This window comes from Myotis myotis, unplaced genomic scaffold (genome assembly GCF_014108235.1).
Source record: "Myotis myotis isolate mMyoMyo1 unplaced genomic scaffold, mMyoMyo1.p scaffold_m19_p_3, whole genome shotgun sequence".
Taxonomy (NCBI): domain Eukaryota; kingdom Metazoa; phylum Chordata; class Mammalia; order Chiroptera; family Vespertilionidae; genus Myotis; species Myotis myotis.
The window spans coordinates 34,866,183-34,872,669 of NW_023416335.1; the positions used below are offsets into that span (position 1 = coordinate 34,866,183).

The following is a 6,487-nucleotide window of genomic DNA, read 5'->3' on the forward strand; positions in this document are numbered from 1 at the left end:
CCAAATTTCCCCTTTTGGAATAGGTGTACGGACCTGGACAAATTTTAAATGTACAATACTGAAGGAAATGAAGGATAATAGTGAATCATTTGTATAGTTTTGGAGGAACTTCTAGTAGAAAATGGATGGAGGTAAACTAATCAATAAAACTGCTGGACTGGATATGACTTGTTCTCTAAAACAGAACAGTATGTGCTGCTTAGATGTTGGTAAAAAACGTCAAACCTTTTTTCCCATCTTGTAAGATGGCGGGTGAAAAGAAAACTGAGAAGCCGGACACTAAGGAGAAGACCCCTGATACTAAGGAGAAGAAACCTGAAGCCAAGAGGAAGGCTGATGCTGGCGGCAAGGTTAAGGCCCCTAAGAAGGGGAAACCCCACTGCAGCCGAAACCCCGTCCTCATCAGAGGAACTGGCAGATATTCCCGGTCAGCTATGTATTCGCGAAAGGCCATGTACAAAAGGAAGTATTCGGCCTCTAAATCCAGGATTGAAAAGAAAAAGAAAGGAGAAAGTTCTTGCTACTGTCACAAAACCAGTTGGTGGCGACAAGAACGGTGGTACCCGAGTGGTTAAACTCCGCAAATGCCTAGATATTATCCTCCTGAAGATGTGCCTCGAAAGCTGCTGAGTCAGAGCAAGAAACCCTCCAGTCAGCATGTGAGGAGACTGCGGGCCAGCATCACTCCTGAACCATTCTGATCATCCTCACTGGGCGCCACAGAGGCAAGAGGGTGGTTTTCCTGAAGCAGCTGGGCAGTGGCTTGCCACTTGTGACTGGACCTCTGTCCCTCTTCGTAGAACACACTAGAAATTTGTCCTCGCCACCTCCACCAAAATTGCTATCAGCGGTGTGAAAATCCCCAAACATCTCACTGATGCTTACTTCAAGAAGAAGAAGCTGCGCAAGTCCAGACACCAGGAGGGTGAGATCTTCGACAGAGAGAAAGAGAAATACGAGATTACAGAACAGTGCAAGGTTGACCAGAAAGCTGTGGGTGGGCTCACAAATTCTGCCAAAAATCAAAGCTGTTCCTCAGCTCCAGGGCTGCCTCCGCTCTCTGTTCGCTTTCACCAATGGGCTTTATCCTCACAAACTGGTGTTCTAAATTTCTTATAACAACCCGATTAAATAACTGAAAAAAAAAAATGCCAAACCTTGTAGCCACTGTCCATCATCCCACTGTCTTTCAAGAGCTTGAAGTTAGAGAGTCAAAAAAAAAAAAAAAGTGCATCCATCCCCCACCCACCTTGCTTCACCCTACCATGCAGGCACTCTCTTATAGGTTGTAAAAGTTACATCCCCCATGTGGCCACCACACCACTATATCCCCCAAACATGCTTTGGTATACTCCTTTAACAGGCATTCTAAAAGACCTAGAACTTCAAAAACATAATGCCCAGAGTATCTCATTTTTGGAAATAAACTAAATGAGATCAGGCAAAGGCTACTTACTCAAAACCTGAAGGTAGTCACCATCACTTGCATTTCACAAAGACTTAAAGGCAGGCAGAGGAGTGGGATAGTTTCATAGCAGCAAAAGGGAAGTCTCCAGGTAGGCCCTGATTGGAGTCTGTTGGCCTGGAGAAGCTTGGAGCTGGGTGTTCCATATGATTGGTTAGGGGTGTATGTTTGGCTTTCTCTGGTTGGTGCTAAAGTGGAAGCATGGGTGAAAAATAGGGAAGCTGTCAATTATTAATCAAGTCATGATCATTTGGGGCTGATTGTAGTTATTGTTTGTCTTCTTGGACTGATTGCTAGAGGTAGGAATGAGACTTCCTTTAGGTCTGACATATAAAGAAGGCTGGCTTCCTGGACTGGTTACTGTGGATGAGGGGTTAGTTTCCTGGGCTGGTTGCTACAAATCCCTATTTATATATTCAGACTCAAATTTATAACATTTTAGGATGTGCATGTAGAAAGAGAGACAGGGGAACTCTGTTTTCAGAATATGTCCAACATTCTAATTGTTCACATAAATGCTTCTGAAAAGAACCATGAACTGCCACAGGTGACTTGAGGTAGAGTTTCTCAATCCCAGAGTCAAAGCTCTTGAGTTGCAGGGCAGGAGAAAGGTTGATCTAAGTCTAGGAGAACTGTACTGAATAAATTCTACTTTTAAATTCACAACTCTGATATTGGTCGGAGACAGGTTTCCAACAAGCACCTAAGTGGATATTGAGCGCAGCCAAAGAAAGACTTTATTTTCTATCTGTTGGCAAACACTAAAGCTAGAACAATGCCTCTTCAATCAAAGATAAAGAAGTAATAAATCTTCATTTTCCTTGTGAATGATTTTTCTATGGTATAAAGAAGGAAATATCAATTGTCTTAAAGACTTCAAGGAATTATCTCTGAAAACTATTTGTTGTAAGTTAAAGAATAATTTTTAGGAAAAGAGATTTCATTTTTCTGAAAGATATGCAAGAAATCAGAGACTTCATTGAAAAAAAATTTATATAAAATATGTTGCTCTAAAAAGAGATCAAGGTAAGGCATAAAGGTAATAGAAAAAGTTGAAATGTAATCTGAGATAAGGAAAAACCTGAGGTCGTCTCAAAAACTGCAAGAGTAAGATTAAAGTAGAATAAACATCTTTAAAAGAAAGAATTCCCACATAATTAGCTCCTAGTCTACCACAGAATACAAAAGAAAAAGAAAAAAGATTAAGCCCAGCCCAGGTGAGCATTGTTTTAGGAACCAAGAGGTTTTGCATTCAAGGCACATGCCAGGATTGTGGGCTGGATCTCTAGTAGGGGGTGTCCAGGAGGCAGCCGATTAATGATTCTCTCTCATCATTGATGCTTCTATCTCTCTCTCCCTCTCCCTTCCTCTCTGAAATCAATAAAACTATATTTTTTAAAAAGAAAAATGATTAAGAGTAGATTATCAAATGGAGGGAAAAGTAACAAAGAGAAAAAAGAAATTAATATATATAATGATATATATTATATATAGTAATATATAAGTGTATATTATATATATTAGAAATTAAAAATAAATACTTTGAACTGAAAAAAGTAACTTCATCTTTAGATAAAAAATATTTTCTTCATCCCAGAAACAGAATGTAAAATTTGACAAATATGTTAGATCAAGAAAAAACAAAAATCCTGGTTTTCAACAATTAAAGAGACATCATAATATCTTTATATTTCTCTTCTATCAGACTAAATTCCAAAAGAAAAGAAAATGATGTTCATAGAATTAGTTAAGAAATTAGAGAATTTCCTCTATCAAAATAACTGTTTATTCACAAATGAGATGGAAAGATTTTTTTTCAGGCATGATAAGGAAACTGAAAAATAGTTTTCATGTAGGTTGCCTGTAAAACATATTTCAAAATATACTTCAGATGACCAAGAATTTCATAACAATTAAATGCCAAAAATATGTAGAACAGCATAAAGAAAAACCCAAGACAGCCTGGCCGGCATGGGTCAGTGGTTGAGCATCAACCTATAAACCAGGAAGTGACGGTTCAATTCCCAGTCTGGGTACATACCTGGGTTGCAGGCTCAGTCTCCAGTGTGGGGCGTGCAGAAGGCAGCTGATCAATGATTTTCTCTCATCGTTTTGATGTTTCTATCTCTCTCTCCCTCTCCCTTCCTCTCTGAAATCAATTTTTTAAAAAATTTTTAAAACAGAAAAACCCAAGACTGACCATTGAATAAAATTAAGCAAGTACATAATTATATATCTAAGCATTTGTCTGTGACTGAGATAAATTAATATAAAATTTTAAATTATCTTTTATGAAATAAGGCAGTAGACAAAAATTCTGTAGTTACTAATATATGCCAATAAAATTTAGATGTATTAACAAAAAGATAAAAATGTAAAAGTTTGCTAAAAGTGTGCTGCATTTAGCCTTACATAGGGCAAAGTAAGAAGTTATTATATTGCAGTTCATCAATTAGAAAAAATTTAGATTAGATTGTGTATTTTTTTAGAAACTTAAAAGTTAATCATCACTGGAATTATAAACAGGATGCACACCTGTTTTCCAAATCATTACAGAACAAAAAAAGGAAGATTCAAAGATCTGCAAAGAATAAGAATAGCTAATATTTATTTAACTCTCACTCTATGCCAGGTGTTGTACGTTTGCTTTATTTTTTTAAATTTATTCCTGACAACTATTTAGTTCATTTATTTTTCCCATTTCTTAGGAAATGAAATTGAGGATCATATATTCAGTGATTTATTCAATGACAAATAGCTAGTAAGTGTCAGAACTGGTATTTTAACGCAGAAAGCTGGGCTTCAGAGCTAATGAACCACAAGAATATGTTATTTCCCCCTATATGTTCAATGAGAGTTTATGCTATGCCAGAAACCATGCCATTAATTCAGTTACCCTGTTAACAGCTCTGCAAGATAGGTAAGAACATAAAAAGAAGCAGGAAGCAGAATGAGCTATCAAACATACCAGTTTACCAGAGACTTTAAACTCTTACATTAAAGTAAAATGATGTATGGATTTGAATTTTTATATTTACTTTTCTCCCCATTATTTATTTCTAAACCTGAAATAAATGATGCAAAAAAAGTGAAAGTAAATAATTAAAAAGATACACAAGTTTAGAGGCAAAATGCAAAGAGAGAAAGAAAGAAAGAGAGAGAGAGAGAGAGAGAGAGAGAGAAAGGAAGGAAGGAAGGAAGGAAGGAAGGAAGGAAGGAAGGAAGGAAGGAAGGAAGGAAGCAGGTAGATGCCCTAGAGCAGTGATGGCGAACTTATGACATGCATCTCAGAGGTGACACATGAACCCATTTTTTTTGGTTGATTTTTCTTTGTTAAATGGCATTTAAATATATAAAAGAAATATCAAAAAATAGAAGTCTTTGTTTTGCTATGGTTGCAAATATCAAAAAATTTCTATATGTGACACGGCACCAGAGTTAAGTTAGGGTTTTTCAAAATGCTGACACGCAGAGCTCAAAAGGTTCACCATCACTGCCCTAGAGCAATATAAAACAGCCAAGCTCAAACAAAAGAGCAGAAAGCATGAATTTATCTATAAACAAAGAATGAATGGGGGAAAGACCACTTCCAAAAAAGTCCCTAGGTACATGGGTGAATTATTTTAACTGTTAACTTACTACATTTCAGATACTTATATGTCTTTCAACACCTAGGAAAAAGATAAGCTGAGCAATTTATCTTATAAATGCACCCAAATCCTCATAATCAAAATTTGATAATGAACAAAACAAAATACAGATCAACTTCATGTATTTCTGTATGTATATATAAAACCCCCAACTAAAATATCAGCACATTTATAATTCACTAAAATCAAGAATGAATGTTGGATGCTTTAATAATAAGGATTTTAGCATCAAACTAACAAACGAAAACCTTGCAGTTGCCCAATTTTTTGGTTAAAAATATATTTTATAAAATTTAATCACCATTCTTGATTTTATAAGCTTTTTAAAAATCTGGTAATAAAACATGAGACATAATCTCATACCAAAAGTCATTGCCATTATTAAGTGGAGGAGAGTCAATCACATTAAAGAAGATTATAATCATCATTCCATTTTAGCATTATTCTGGATGTTACAGTGAAACTAAAAACAGATGACAATAATTAGAGAAAGATAATAGTATCATTATTAATGACTGATGTGGCTGTATATCTAGAAAATTTATAAGAAAGACAACCTCCAATTTATAAGAAAGTTCAGTAGAGTAGAAACACACAAGATAAATACACAAAAATCAAACAATTTTTCATTATACCAACAATAACCTTGCAGAAAAACTTGTAGTTTTTACAAAAGCATTGAAAACTGTTGCCTTTTTTCTAGTTACTTTCTTGTGAAAAGACATTTTTTTCTACAATATGTTCTAAATGATGTAAATAAATCAATCTTCAGGAACATCCATGTTTTCTAGTTGCAGAGAAAGAAGTTGTCAATTTCTTGTAACTCAATTTGTAGGTTAAACATAATTCCAATTAAAATCTTAAGTTTGGAACTTAGAATGATTTTAAGAATACAAAAATTTGAAAGCATACAAATTCACAATTGCTAAGACTGGCAAATTTTGTTCTTTCAACACAACAATGAAAGAAGATGATTGCTAAGACAATGAAATATAGTATCAACTGTTTTCAATTTTAGCAAAATAGGTGCAATAAATATGAGAAATTACAAATTTAATTACAAAAATACTAAGATCCCATCAGGCAATTGAAGGAAAAACATGACCAAAACTTCATGAAAGAGAAGATTTAAGGGTCTAAATATTTGAAAAATTAAATGCATCATGACCAGTAGTTTAAAAAATGTTTTTCCAACTATGAAATACTACTCACACCTTTACATTTTCAAATGTACTACAAATAATATTGATAGAAGTGTGACAAAACATTTTATTACCAGTGGGATTGCAATAACTTTTTGGATTGTGATTTGGAAATACAATGAATAGAGGAGGAAGAGAGACAAAGAGATAGAAAGAAATATTAAAAATAC

General features: G+C 34.8%; 1 pseudogene; it reads left to right on the forward strand.

Annotated features, from left to right (window-relative positions):
• The first annotated feature begins 245 nt into the window (after positions 1-245).
• Positions 246-1,108, forward strand: LOC118651952 (annotated as a pseudogene).
• The last annotated feature ends 5,379 nt before the right edge of the window (positions 1,109-6,487 follow it).